Here is a 14,927-nt window from a genome sequence, read left to right as displayed (position 1 = left end):
TGATTTTCCTTCCTGACCACAGGTGGTATGTGGGGACATTTTTTTTTAGAAATTCCAGGGCGTGCACCTGGGCCAGGGCATCCAGTACCCAACGGTCGGTGGAGATCGACTCCCACATGCTGACGAACTTCGCCAGCTGACCTCCCACTGTGGTGCTTCGATGGGGGCCCGACGCCACGGTCGGTTCAATCTTGCTTGGAGGACGCCTTGCCGACTTGGCCTCCCTGGCGACGACGGCAGGGTCCACCCGACATGCCTCGTCCTCTATAGGCTTCTTGCGACGAGGAGCGGGCCATTTGACGGTACGTGGAGGAGCCACCGCTGAATCCCTTGGAGGCACCCTGCTTGCCTCCGGAGCTCCGAAAGGACGGCCTTCGTTGCCGGAGAACACCTAGGGTCTTAGCGGTCTCTGTGTCTGCCTTGATGGCTTGGAGGGACTCATCCACTGTTTTCCCCAAACAGGTTGTTCCCGTCGAACGGCATGTCCAAAACCTTGGCTTGTACGTCCTGGCGGAAATCCGTCGCCTTGAGCCACCCTCGTCGTCTAAGGCAAACAACGTTGCCTAGCTGGCAGAAACCGGTGTCGGCAATGTCCATTGCCACCATAATGGCGTGGTCCGATGCCACCTTGCTTCTTCTTGCAAAATCTCCAGGGCCTCGGCCCTCTTGTCGTCCGGTAGGAAGTCCAACAGGGGGCGATCCTGTACCATAACTCCCTGTCGTAGCGGGCCACGATCACAAGGGCATTGGCCGCCTTAATCGTTGCCGCCGACGAGATAACTCGTCGTCCCATTGCGTCCAGTTTCTTTCCTTCGCTGTCCGGCAGGGAAGTCGGCGTCGAGGCCGATGCCTCCCCTGCTTTCTTCTTGGCCGCCACTGAGACGACTGAGTCAGGGGTCGGTTGTGCCTAAGGCACAAAGGGGCTGCGTCGGGGACCCGGTACTTCTTCTCGTACCGATCCCTCTTGGCAGGCGTCGTAGACGGGTTCTTGAGAAGGATGAGACCCTCGTCCCAGATGTCATCCAGCAGAGGCACGGCGAGGACTGTCTTCCTCTTGGCCTCGCGCCGTGGGTAAAGGAATCCTTCCTTCTCTTTGGGGCAGAGCTGAAAAAGCTCGGATGCCCTGGCGATCATTGCATGGAAAGATCCGAACTCGTCGGACGGGGAGGCCCAGGGTGGAGGCGATGGGAGCTCCGTCCGTCGTCACCGCTGTCGTCGTCCCTAGGGACGGGGACGTGGGCAAAGGTTGAGTAGGCCGCAAGGGCTGAAAAGGTGGGGCTGGATGGTCCGTCTTCTCTTGTTTGGGGGAATTCCCGACGGGCCTGGCTCTGGCTCCTCCGTCGGGCCTGGTTCCGGCTCCTCCGTCGGTGGTAGGGGCAATCTCGTCCTTATCTCCGAACATAAGGATTGTATTGCCAACGAAATGGCTGCCAAGTTGTCCTGCGGCTCCGGAAGCGACAGGTGACTAGGACCCTCGCCGGTACCGCCGTCGCTCTTGTCCTCTTCGTCGGGATCCCTCCCGTGGGACAGGGCCTCTTCGACGCCCTCGTCGAGGCCCTCTAAGACTTCAACCAGTTCCTCCTCGGTGGCTGTGTCCATGTCCACAATGGCCACCGCCCCATCCCCCCCTCTTTTTCCACCAGGATCTTCACGGGGGTCTTCTCGATGGGTCTGAAAGAGGCTTCCCTCTGCGGAGGTAGGGATACTCTGGGTCCCGAGGTCGCCTCCATTGGTGTAGACTCCACAGGCTGCGCCAGGGCCGTCGCAACTTCCTCGATAGAGGCCTTGGCTGGGTGAATCAAGGCCTTTACCACCTTCTGTTGGCCTGTGGCCTTCACCTTGGGGGGGAGGGTCACCGCCTCGCTCCCCCTCGGCTGGATCCTTTGAGTTTGACCGGGGCCTCTCCAGAAGCTTCGCCGGGTTCTCGGCCTTCCTCTTCCCTGAGCTAGAGCATTGGCTCGTGGTTGATGCCGCTGGAGTGGATGCGCCCTGCCTGGCAGCCGAGGAGCAGACCGTTCGGCGCTCCCGGTGCCCGTGGACTCGTGGTGCTTTGCCTTCTGTTGGGCCCCGTCGCTGGGGCGCCCTCACAGGACTTAGAAGACCACTCTGACTCCTTCTCACTTGACGGGCTCTTTCCTTCTAGCCAGTTGGAGAGACGAAGGCGTCGGTCCTTGATGGTCCGTTCCGACATGTTCCTGCAAAACGCACAGTCCTTCTCCACGTGAGTTTTGTCCTCATGAAGACAGAGACATTTCGAGTGCTCGTCCTCCTTGAACACATTCTGCAGCTGGCATCCAGGGAAAACCCTCAACAGCTTTCCGGGCATTGAGCTTCCTTTCTCCTGGGCCATGTCCGGGTAGGCCGCAGAAACTTCTGGACTCCTCCATGAAGCGTAACTCGAGGAAATCTTCACCCGTGAGGGGCGTAGAAAAATCCAAAACGGATCCCCGTTAATCGTATGTAGAGACGGTGGAGCTTAAGGCTCTATGTGACCGAAAAATGAGAAAATCCTCTGAAAAAAGCGCGAAAACGCAGCAAATGCTCGAGAGCTAAATACGAGGACTCCCAACACTTGAGCGTGCAGTAAAAATCTGAGGATGGCTGCCAGAGGCGGGGCTTAGGGAGAGGGCAGTCATTGGCTGGGGGCAGTATGACCCAGAGACCAGTGATTGGTTACTACTAAGAAAGACAGATCAGAAACTAAACGGATACTGATTTTTTCTTTACCGAGTATTCCCGGCCTGACGGGGAATATTCATAAGGATGTGAATCCATGCTGGAGAATGGTGGTTGCCGCCATAATCCTCACCTGCTTATCCTCCCACATCCCTCAGGAAAATCGTATTCCCTGCAAGCTGGCATCTCCCCATCGGTTGTCCGGCATGCTCACCCTTCACCAATCCCAAACCACCCTCTTTTCCCTCTCCCTGATGGGGTTTCCATCCACCCCCATTCTCCCATTACAAGGGATCCTCAAAACCACACCCTTAACTACCTCCCATCTCCATCCACCTCGTCCGCATCACCTGTCTTGATCTGCTTGGGGCCCCCAGCAACAACCCCCCCCCCCCCCCCCCAGTTTTTTTCCTTCCTGGTACAACTCCCAGTTTCAGCTCTTACCTAATGCCGAGCCCTAGTCTACTAGCAGTCAGTACCCAGAAACCATGCTACCCACACCAGGGAGAGTACGTCTATACATTGCCAGTCTTCCGTGGACAGACAGTTTGGTAAAACGGTAGCCATCCTTAACTGAGTTTATAAAATACTGTGCAGGAATTGTTGCAATTCCAACAATTCTGTATTTAGCAGCCATCTCAAGTTTTGAATGATTTCTTCCAGCATTTGAGAAAACTGAAGTATCCAGACGTGTGAATGAGGCCTTACGAGCCAGTCATCCAAATAAGGAGACCAATGTACATTCTTCTTCTCTGGAAGCCTGTCTTTGGCACCAAGCATTTGGCAAATACAACTGGCAGAGACTTCATGCTAAAGGGCATGACCTTAAACTAAAGAGCTCTTCCCATCATTGCAAATCCTAATCTCCTGTGCTCTCTGGGGAACGGATTATTCCAAACACGAAAATGTCAATTTATAGTCCGCACATGTAAGCGACCCCCCGCAGTCTCTCCATACTCTTATTACCCTTATCCATACCTCCCACATATAATTGCGGTGTAATATGCAGTGCGAAATTCTGCATCTAACTGCCTGCCTATTACTTTAGGATTAAACCTTGCTACACTTGTCCAACATTCCTGGGTTCATGTTCCCGATACCCAAGTGTCAAATCCATTGCACCCTACATACTTTTGAAGGACCGTCAAGCTGCTTCGTCCCAGATGTCCACAAAAGCTATTAGTTTGTCCTCAGGAAGAATTTATGAACAGAAACTCCTCCCACAGCTCCATGTAATATTTGTCAGGGACATTAGGGGTCATGATATGATTTTATAACGCGCCTATACCCAAGTCTTTCAAGGCGCAACGAGTCATGGGAGGGGGAAACCGAGGGAAGACAGACAGCGAACCTACTAGGCCAGGTGTCTGTCAGATGGTGCAAGTGCATGGGAAGGGGGAAGTGCGAGGGGGAAGTGCAGTACATGGGATAAAGAATACCAACAATAAGTAAAGTACGGCCAGCTGGTGGCAAGTGCGAAGGTAAGTGCAGATATCCGGTGTCAAGTGCTGGTAGTGGGACTGTAGGGATACAGAGACAGCCACAAGTGCAGGGGGTTGCCAGGAAGGCAGTGCAGGTGTCCGACTGGCGGTGGAGGGGACCTGGGCCCAAGAACAGAGGGTGGCCAGGTAACCAGTGTAGGTTCAGCAAGGGAATCAGCAAGGGAGAGGAGGAGAAAAAGCAGAAGCAAAGAGAAAGGTTTTGAGGTGCTTACGGAACCGGAGATGGTTCTCCTCAAGTTTCAGTGAGGGAGGGAGGCTGTTCCAGAGGGAGGCCCCAGCCAAAGCTAGAGATATACCACCAACTCGTTGCTTGGAGCAGCGACTGACCCCGAGGGAGTTGGAGGCGGATGAGCGAAGAGCTCGAGAAGGAAGATATTTAGGAAGAGAGTTGAAGGTATTGAGGCCCCAAACCCCAAGCGGCCTTGCGGACAATGCAGAGGGTTTTGAACTTAATCCTCGCAGCCACGGGGAAACCAGTGCAGAGATTTCAGTCCTGGTGAGATATGGTCCCTGGGCTTGAGTCCAAGGACAAGTCTTGCAGTCCTGTTCTGGATAAGTTGCAGAGGGCGGAGCGTAGAGGCAGGCGGATTTAGAAAGACGCTGTTGCAATAGTCCAGCCTAGAGAGACCCAGAGCTCTGGAGACAGTGAGCTTCTGGGGGAAGGAGAGGAAAGGAAGAATACCTTTGAGGAGGTGCAGTTGGTAGTGTGGCTTCTTATAGACGTCAGATGTGAGGTGAGAAAGAGGGTGTGGAGTCAAAGAGGACCATGAGGTTTTTAGCCTCACAGGTTGGAGCAGGAAGAGGGCCAAGAGAGGCCGGCCAGAGTGACAGGAAAGGAGGGAGTGGGGGTGCCGATGAGGATAATCTCAGTCTTACTGGCATTAAAGCAGAGATCATTGGCAGCACACCACTCCCGGATGGAGGACAGTCAACGATGAGAGAGGGAGAAGAGGTGGCTGAGGGTAGCCTGAAAATGAGCCGAGTGTCATCCACATAGCGCTGGAAGTTGGGGCAGAGCGCGGCAATGCGGTGGGCAAGAAGTACCAGGTACTGGTTGAACAGCCAGGGAGAGAGGTTAGACCCCTGTGGAACACCATAGGTAGAGAGGAAGGACCCAAGTTGAACCTGGGAGGGTTGATCCGAGGAAAGAAGGCAGCCACGCCAGGGCCTGACCAGTGATCCCCAGGTTATCACAGTGACGATTGAGCTGGATGGCATGGTTGACCGTACCAGAGGCAGAAGAGAGATCAAGTAAGAGGAGGACACGGGGTTGTTGGAGTCAAGGTTGGAGAGCAGGTCTTCATGGATGGTCAGGAGAGCAGTTTCAGTGCTCTGGCAGCTCTGGAGCCAGACTGATGGTCACGGAGGCAACCAGCAGATTCAGTGTGGAGATTAAGCTGGGAGATGGCCAGCTTTTCCAAGGAAAGGAGTGATGGAGATTGGGCGATAGTTGGCCGGGCAAGACTGGTCGGCAGAGGGTTTCTTAAGAAGAGGGTGCACAAGAGTGCTTCGGGGGTAGGGCAGACTCCAGTGGTGAAGGAATGGCTGCAGAAGTCGGCCAGGGAAGGCGCCATGGAGTCCATGTGGTCCTTGATGGTTTTGGAGGAGCAGGGGTGAACCTGTTCTGGCGAGACTTTGAGATCAGACTTGTCTGGAAACCTTGTCGGGGGAGAACCAATGGGGGTGAGGGGGAGGGTGGCTGGGTGTACGGCAGAGAAGAACAAGTTACTCACCTTATCTGGTAACTTTCTTTCGATGGGATGTTCCTCCAACGTATTCGACATCTATGACAGGTAATGACCACAGCTGTGCTGCTTCGGAAGATTTTTGGCAGAGGGCGTCCTGCATCGATGAAGTCGATACGTTGTTCCTCGAGGGCTTCAGTCGATGCTTGACATCACCGGATGTTATATATAGGATGCCCGGCGCCCATAGCCTCAGTTGTAGTTTTTTCCCATAACGTGTGGCACCAATCTCCTGCCAGTATGACTGCAGAAAGCCTTGCAGAAACGTAAGCTGCAATCGCTGAGAGGGGCAGGCTGGGAGGATGTGATCTGGAACGCGGAGGAACATCCCATCGAAAGAACGTTACCAGATAAGGTAAGTAACTTGTTCTTCGAGGGGATTGTGTCTGCCGATGTACTCCACATCTATGACAGACTCCCAAAGCAGTACCAACTTATGGAGGTGGGAAAGAATTTACAATGCCCAATCAAATGGCTGAATTGAGGACTGCCTTACCAAAGGCCACATCCTGTTCATGGATGGAATCCAAGGCATAGTGTCTCACAAAAGTATGGACGGAAGCCCATGTGGCTGCTTCACAAATGTTGCAAATAGGAACACCTCTACAGAGCAGTGGAGGCAGCCACACCCCTAGTAGAGTGAGCCCGCAAGCCCACTGTAGGGTCCTTTGCCGCCAAACGTTAACACTCGGAGATCGTCAAAATTATCCATCTAGACAAGGTCTGCTTGGAAACAGCTTGACCCAAGAGTCTACTAGCATAACCAACAAAGAGCTAATCGTCCACTCTGACCCCGGGACATCCGTGAGAGATAGAAACTCAAAGCTCTCCTAGGAGCCTCTCCTCTTCCTTACCAGGATGTGGAGGAGGATAAAATGCCGCAAGAGTTACCTTCTGGCTCAAATGGAATTCCGGCACATCCTTCGGAAGAAAAGAAGGCCATACCCGCAGGACAACCCTGTCCTTATGGAAAACTGTAAAGGGTGGCTTGGCAGAAAGTGCCTGCAACTCACTCTGCGTGCGGAAGTAACCGTAACCAAAAACAGTTTTAAAAGTTAAGTCTCAACGGACAAGAATGTAAGGGCTCAAAACGGAGCTCCCATTAGGAACTTTAACACCAAATTCAAATCCCATCCTGGCACCTGGAAAAGCGACGGCGGAAACACATTAGTTAGCCCTTTTAGAAACTGAGAAAGTCTTAGTTACTTACCTGTAACTGTATTTCTCCAGCATTGGTATCTTTCATAGATTCAGATGCTTGAATATTCCCGGTCGTCAGACTGGGAATCCTCGGTGATAAATTAAATATTTTTTTTTTTAAATATATATATATACACTGCCACCTAGCAGTGCATGTACATAGCCCATTATAGCCTATGAGCCACTTCATTATGTAGTCTCTCCACCTCACTTTGGTCCTTTATGGCCCCAGCCAATGAGGTGGCAGGGCTTAAGCTCCGCCCCCGGCAGCCATCTTCAGATTTTGAACCGTAGAGATTACAGTATGATGGATGCCGAGCATAGGAGCAGCCTCTCAGGGGAGGCGGGCGGGCGCATGTGAATCTATGAAAGATACCAATGCTGGAGAAATACAGTTACAGGTAAGTAACCAAGACTTCTCCAGCATTGGATCTTTCATAGATTCAGATGCTTGAATAGAATACCAAGCAGTTAAAACATGCCACCATTATAAACAGATATGCATAATTACAGAAAAACATATTTCTGATCAAACCTTTACCATGCAGCAACACAACGGTTAGATACTTCGGGAAAGGTGGGAAAGGAGGCTGGTCCTACCTTATACAAAGAGATGGCGGAGCACTGCCTGTCCAACTGCAGTTTCTTTGTTGGTATCTTCAGTCAGGCAGTATTGTTTCGCGAAAGTATGCAGAGTGCTCCACGTGGCAGCTCTGCATATGTCTTTCAAGGCCACCCCTGCGTGGAATGCTGTTGACGCCGCCCTTCCTCTGGTGGAGTGCGCAGACGGCGGTCTAGTTAAAGGGTCGCCTTTCAACTGATGACAGTGGGTGATGCAGGACGATACCCAGCGTGCCAGGCTTTGTTTGGATATATGTTGGCCCTTGGTACGGCCAGAGAAGGAAATGAATAGCCGGTTTGAGGAGCGCAACTCCTTGGTTCTTTGCAAGTAAAACTTCAACACCCTAGAAACGTCTAGAGAGTGTAATGTCCTTTCCGCTTCCGAAGCGTGATTCTGGAAGAAGGTTGGTAAAACAATGCGCTCAGTGAACGACATCTCCGAAAGTACCTTGGGGAGGAACTTCGGGTGAGGCCTTAAGATGACGCGGTCCTTCTGGAACAAGGTAAACGGAGGTTCCGAAGACAAAGCTTGCAACTCACTGATCCTTCTGGCCGATGTGATGGCTACCAGGAAGGATGTCTTCCAGGACAAGAATTTCATATCGCATCTATGTATGGGCTCGAAGGGGGGTTGCATGAGGGCTGTTAAGACGGTGTTGAGGCTCCAGTCCGGAACTGGTGTAGGTGTAGGCGGATAAGTACGCATCAGTCCTTTCAGGAAGATCTTGATCGCTGGTAAGGAGAGTAAGGCTTGCGTCTCCGCGGTTACTGTGTAGGCCGCTATGGCTGACAGATGGACCTTGATAGAGGACAGTGAGAGCCCTGATTTAGCCAGGTGCAATAAGTAAGGCAGAATTTGATCAACCGAGGCCTTGAGGGGATCGATCGCAGAGGTCTCGCACCATTTGGAAAACCTGGTCCATTTTCTGGTGTAGGTGAGTTGCGTGGACGGGGCTCTAGAGGCCCTGATGATATCCCAGCATTCTGATGGTAACTTTAGGTGCATCAGTTTACGCTGCTCAGGAACCATGCTTTGAGGGACAGGCTCCTCGGGTCGTGGTGGAGGACCTTGCGGTTCTGTTGTGTCAGTAGATATTGATGTGATTTGAGACGAATCGGGGTTTTGCAGGATAGATGTCTCAGCGTCGGGTACCAGACTTGCCGTGCCCAATCGGGTGCAATAAGAATCAAGGAACAATCCTGTTCTTCCACCCTGCGAAGTACCCTCGACATGAGGGGAATGGGTGGGAAGGCGTAGAGGAGCTTCCACGACCAATCCACTGAGAACGCGTCTCCCAGCGATTGGTGCTCGGGGTATCTTGACGCAAATATCTTGCATTTTTTGTTGTTCCTGGTGGCAAAAAGGTCGATCTGCGGATGGCCCCATAAGGCAAATATCCGTCGGGTTTCTCTGTCGTCCAACTCCCACTCATGTGACGCTGTGTATTCTCTGCTTAATCTGTCCGCTAGGACATTGTCCACTCCTGGAAGGTGCTCTGCCCTGATCTGAATCCCGTAGCGCAAGGCCCATGCCCATAGCTGTTGGGCTTCTTGCGACAGAATCTGAGACCTCGTGCCTCCCTGCTTGTTTGTATAGTGCATGGAGGTCATGTTGTCTGTCTGGACTGTAAGAACTTGACCAGCTATAACCGGTAGGAAGGCTTTCAGTGCCAACCTTACGGCCCTGAGCTCCAACACGTTGATGTGGAGCTGGGACTCTTGTGCCGACCAAGATCCCTTGGTTTGGAGGTCCGCAAGATGAGCGCCCCAGCCTGATAAGGAAGCGTCCGTCCGCAGCAGGAGGGTCGATGTCGGTGCTTGAAACGGTATTCCCTGTAGAAGATTCCTCGGAGCGTTCCACCATCGAAGGGCCTTGTGCAACGTCGATGGAATCCGGACAATGTCTTCCCAGCATCCGAAAGCTTGTTTCCATTGGTGGTCCAGAGCTTCCTGAACCGGCCTCATGCGAAGCCTGCAGTTCGGTATGAGGAATATGCATGATGACATCATGCCCAATAGGGATTTGTAAGAGCGTACAGATGTTGTCTCTTTCTGTAGGAAGTTCGAAGTTAAGCGTAGAATCGCTGCTATTCTCTCTGTGGAAGGTCTCACTCTGGGAATGCTGGAGTCGAGCTCGGCTCCCAGGAAGAGAGCTACCTTGCTGGGAACGAGGCAGGACTTCGTCTGGTTGATGGAGAAACCTAACTCTTTTAGGAGGTTGACCGTCCTCGACACTGCCGAACGAGCCTTTGCAGCTGAACTTGCCTTTATCAGCCAATCGTCCAGGTATGGAAAAACGTCCGTTCCTGCTCTCCTGAGACTTGCCGCTACCGGTGCCAGGCATTTCGTGAAAACTCTTGGCGCCGATTTTAGACCGAACGGAAGCACTTGAAACTGAAAGTGGAGCCCTCCCACTGTTAACCTGAGGAACTGCCTGTGTGCTGGATGGATCGGAATGTGGAAGTATGCATCCTCCAAGTCTAAAGTGGCCAAGAAGTCGTGCTTGTTTAACCAAGGTAGCACCCCTTGTAGAGCTACCATCTTGAAAGTTATGCGCTTGATGAACTTGTTGAGAGCCCTCAGGTCCAAGATGGGCCCTCCATTGACCGTTTTTCTTTCTGACTAGGAAGAATCGGGAGTAGAAACCTTTTCCCCCTCTGAGAATAGGGTACTGGTTCTACTGCTGCCTTCTGGAGCCGTTTTTTCACTTCGGACATGACCTGTCTTAGCATATGCACTCTGCGGGGAGTTGGAGGCAGGGAAGGAGGTTGGTCCAGAAATTCCAAGGTGTGACCCTTTCGGATCACCTGTAACACCCATTTGTCCGATGTAATTGACCGCCAGCGCTGGAAAAACTGGCTCACCCTTCCCCCCCCACCGGGGCGTGGCGAAGGGGAGGGGGGGAGATTGGTCGTCAGTTCTGCTTGCTTTGCGACTTCCCTTGGGCGGAGCCACGTCTGCCTCTATGGGCGTATCTGTTGGATGACTGATATTTATTGTCTTGGTACGTTCCGGCTTGCGCTTTTTGACCATAGGAGGAACGACTGTATCCCCTGAACTTGGAAGATGAACCTCTAAAGGGACGAAAAGACCGATGGTCCTTACTTTTGTCCTTTAAAGAACTGATGGCTCTGGCTGTGTCAGTGTCTGTCTTGATTGCCTTCAAATGGTTGTCTATCTTTTTCCCAAAGAGATCTTGGCCGTCAAATGGCATGTCTAGTATCTGCGCCTGAACTTCAGGTATAAAGTTAGTAGCCTTCATCCAGGCCTGCCTTCTGAGCACTGTGCCGTGCGACATCTGCCTGAAGCCTGATTCGGCCACATCAACTGCTGCGTCGATCATGTGATCCGATGTTGCTTCACCATCCGCGATTATGGTCATAGAGCACTGATTGCCTTTCCTCCGAAGAAACCTGAATTTTAAACAGTTCTGCGGCTTAACCTATTATGGTGTGGAAAGAGACGAGATCATCCGGTGGTGAGGCCTTGCCCGGCGAGTCTCTCCTCCTGGGCTTCTCGACGACGTAGTCATCCCAATCACTGGGTGCGTCTGGCTCCTGAGTTATTTCTCCTTCTTCTGGTTCCGAAAATTCACCAAAAGGATCCTCCTGCCAGTCTGATACCGAGATGGTGGACGGTACCATGGTGGGATCTACGTCCGGAGATCGCGGTCTGTGCGATGACTGTGGTGACGGGACTCTTGTAGGTGAAGCACTGCGGGTGCTGCTCCTCGGTCTTCGAGCAGGTGATCTCATCCGTTTTTGCGGTCTACTCCTGTAAGGAGAGCAACCCGACGTGACTGGAATCGGGGATGACTCTCTAGGAATGGGATTAATCGGAATTTGCTTCTCCCTTTGCCGTTTGTAAAATTCTTCTACAATCCTCTGCACGGATAACATGAGCACCGGGTCATGAGGATATTCGGATTCTCCCGTGGACGGGTGCCAAGGAGGGCTGTATTGTTTCGGTAAAGGACCGATGGACTCTTCCACCACTTCCGCATCAGAGAATTCTTCCTGAAGAATTATATCCGGAAGTTCTGCCATGTGCCCCAAAGGTGAAAATTGCTGCACCAGAGGTTCAGTTACAGTATTCTTCTCAATGATATTGCTTGTAATGACAGGAGCTTCAAGAGTGAGAGGCAGTAATTCCTCTGTAACTGCCGAAATTTGCGGTGCCTCTGAAGGCGTTATGGATGATGTTATCCTCGTTGACGACTGAGATTTTCCCGTCGACGAGGGTTTCGACGCCGACTGAGATTTTCCCGTCGACGACTGAGATTGTCCCGTCGACGAAGGCTTCGCTGTCGACTGAGATTTTCCCGTCGACGACTGACATTTTCCCGTCGACGAGGGCTTTGTTGACGAATGTGGAGTGTGTTCCGTGGACGACTGCGTCATGGATGAATGCTTCGTGGACGAGTGGTGTTTCTTGCTCGTCGACGATTGCTTCGCGGTCGACATGTCCGATGACGATGATCTAACTGTCGACGATGTCTTAAGCGTCGTCATCGTCGATGCTGGTTTCGTCGACGGTATGGCCGATGACGGGCCTTTACCTTTCCCTTCATTCGTGGGCGGTTTACCTGCCGACGACTGCCCCCCCCCGTTTTTTGCAAACTCCTCCTTACCTCTGGAGGCAGATTTTGCTGACTTTTTCTGGCTTGATAGGTCAACTGGCGGCAGAAAGGGTATCAATTCCAGCTTCCTCTTTTTGGATTTTGGAGAGGAACTCCTTTCCACTGAAGAGGCCCTTCTCTTTGAAGTTTGCCTCTCAGATGGAGTGCTGGATTGGACAGGAGCTGTTCTGACAGACTCTTCGTCTGAAGATTGATCCCTGGATTCCAGGTATGAAAGGAGTCTTCTATGCCTGTCATGAAGGGTCTTGGTGGAAAAAGTTTTACAAATCTCACATTTTTTAATGTCATGTGGGTACAGACAATAAATGCATTGCTCGTGGGGGTCCTTGTAGTAAACCAATTTCTTCTTGCACCTCGTGCAGTCCCTGAACAGGTAAGGCTTCCTGACAGCCTGGGGTGCCTCCATTTCTGAAGAGAAGTTCAGTCGACGATTTTGAGAGGAAAACAACAAGTTTTGCCACCAAGGTTAATTGGAAAGAAAGCCCCTAAGAAGGGGAACAAGATGGAATATATTTTACAAATATATTCCACACAAAAGTAGAAAGAATTTGAAAAAGCTCAGAGAGCTTGAGGATTCCCTGTGTCTGATAGACTGCGATGAAAAATCTGAAGATGGCTGCCGGGGGCGGAGCTTAAGCCCTGCCACCTCATTGGCTGGGGCCATAAAGGACCAAAGTAAGGTGGAGAGACTACATAATGAAGTGGCTCATAGGCTATAATGGGCTATGTACATGCACTGCTAGGTGGCAGTGTATATATATATATATATATATATATATATTTTAAAAAAAAAATTGTATTATTTAATTTATCACCGAGGATTCCCAGTCTGACGACGGGGAATATTCAAGCATCTGAATCTATGAAAGATCCAATGCTGGAGAATCAAAGGAATCTTAAAATAAGAACATTCCTCAGACGAGCGCTTAAATATGGACAGCGCTGCCAGATAACCCTTAATGATACCCACTTGCAGGCCCTCGTGGGCTAAGGAAAGCAAAAAAGACAAAACTAAAGCAATGGAACATTGGAAAGGATCCACATTCAGTACCCTGCACCAGTCGCAGAACTTTCTCCAAACGGTAAAGAGATTTAGATGCAGGCTGTCTGGCCGAAAGCAACACCTCCATCACGTCTTCGGGGAGGTCCCAATCCTTATACCTCAACCTTTCAGATACCAAGTATGAAGGCTGAGAGACTTGACCTCTGGATGGAGAGCCCGACCCCCCCTCCCGTGAGAGCAGATCGTCTCTTTAGGGAAGACTGCGTGGAGGGCAGATGGACATGTCTAGAAGGTCCGGGTAACACGCTCTCCTGGCCCATGCCGGAGCAATGAGGATCATTCGGGAACCGAAGCTCCATAACCTCTGAAACACTTGCGGAATGACGGGGACTGGAGGAAACGCGCACAACAGTGGGAAGGACCCACTCCACTATGAACGCGTCCCCTGGAGGAAATTCGCGCGAGCAGAATATCTCGCACTTCCGGTTGACACTGGTGGCGAAGAGATCCACTTGTGGGGTTCCCCAAAGGGCGAAGATCTCCAAATGAACTTCCTGAGCCAGCTCCCACTCGTGAGAGACCGTGCTCTGCCTGCTCAGAGCATCCGCCGCCGCATTTTCGTGTCCGGCCAGATAACTGCCGAGATTGAAACTTCCTGCTGGATGGCCCAGAACCAGAGCTGCATCGCCTCCCTGCACAACGTGAGTGACCCTGCCCCCCCCTTTTTTGTTGAGGTAGTGCATGGCCACTGTATTGTCTGTAATCGGGACATTCTTCCCCCGCACAGACGACAGAAAAGCCTTCAGGACTAGCCTAACAGCCCGCAGCTCTAACAGACTGATGTGGAGTCTGGACTCCGGAGACCAACGGCTGCTGGCTGTCAACTCGTTGGCATGAGCTCCCCAACCCGTGAGGGATGCGTCCGTCACGATCGTCACCTCCGGCCACGGTTGCCAAAATGGAGCTCCCTTTATCAGATTGCCTTCGACGGGCCACCACAGAAGATCCTGGGCGACTGAGGGCGGAATCTGAACGGGATCCGACATCCTGCCGGAGAACTGCAACCACTGCATCTAGAGAGCCCACTCCAGAGATATCATACACAGCCTGGCCTCTGGCACCAGGAAAATAATGGATGTCATGATGCCACGCAACCTCAAGAACTCGGCCCCAGGGATGTGTCGAGCACTGCTCCGATGTAATCGAGCCGCTGGGTAGGTGTCAAATGGGACTTCTTTAAATTGAGGGAGAAGCCCAGCTTGTGAAGGGAATGGTAGGTGACAGACAGATGATCCAGGGATTGCTTGGGAGAGCGCGCCCTTATCAACCAATCGTCCAGGTAGGGGTAGAAATGAATAGCCGTTTCCTGAGATATGCTGCCACCACCACCATTAGCTTGGTGAAGACCCTCAGGGCGGAGGTCAATCCGAACGGTAGGACCCAAAACTGAAAATGAGAGTCGCCAACAGCGAACCTCAGGAACTTCCTGTGCTTGGGATGAATCGGCACATGAAAATAAGCATCCTTGAGGTCGAGAAACA

At 52.0% G+C, this 14,927-nt stretch overlaps 1 protein-coding gene across 2 annotated transcripts in view; it reads right to left on the bottom strand.

Moving 5' to 3' along the window:
• LOC138570222 (SLAIN motif-containing protein-like) overlaps positions 1-14,927 on the bottom strand; it is a 402,579-nt gene that overhangs the window by 74,520 nt on the left and 313,132 nt on the right. The window lies entirely within an intron of this gene.

Source organism: Ambystoma mexicanum, chromosome 2q (assembly GCF_040938575.1).
Source record: "Ambystoma mexicanum isolate Mex_15411 chromosome 2q, UKY_AmexF1_1, whole genome shotgun sequence".
In the NCBI taxonomy this organism is placed as follows: domain Eukaryota; kingdom Metazoa; phylum Chordata; class Amphibia; order Caudata; family Ambystomatidae; genus Ambystoma; species Ambystoma mexicanum.
The sequence above is the reverse complement of the archived record's forward strand: the minus strand, read 5'-3'. Positions and strand labels throughout refer to the sequence as shown.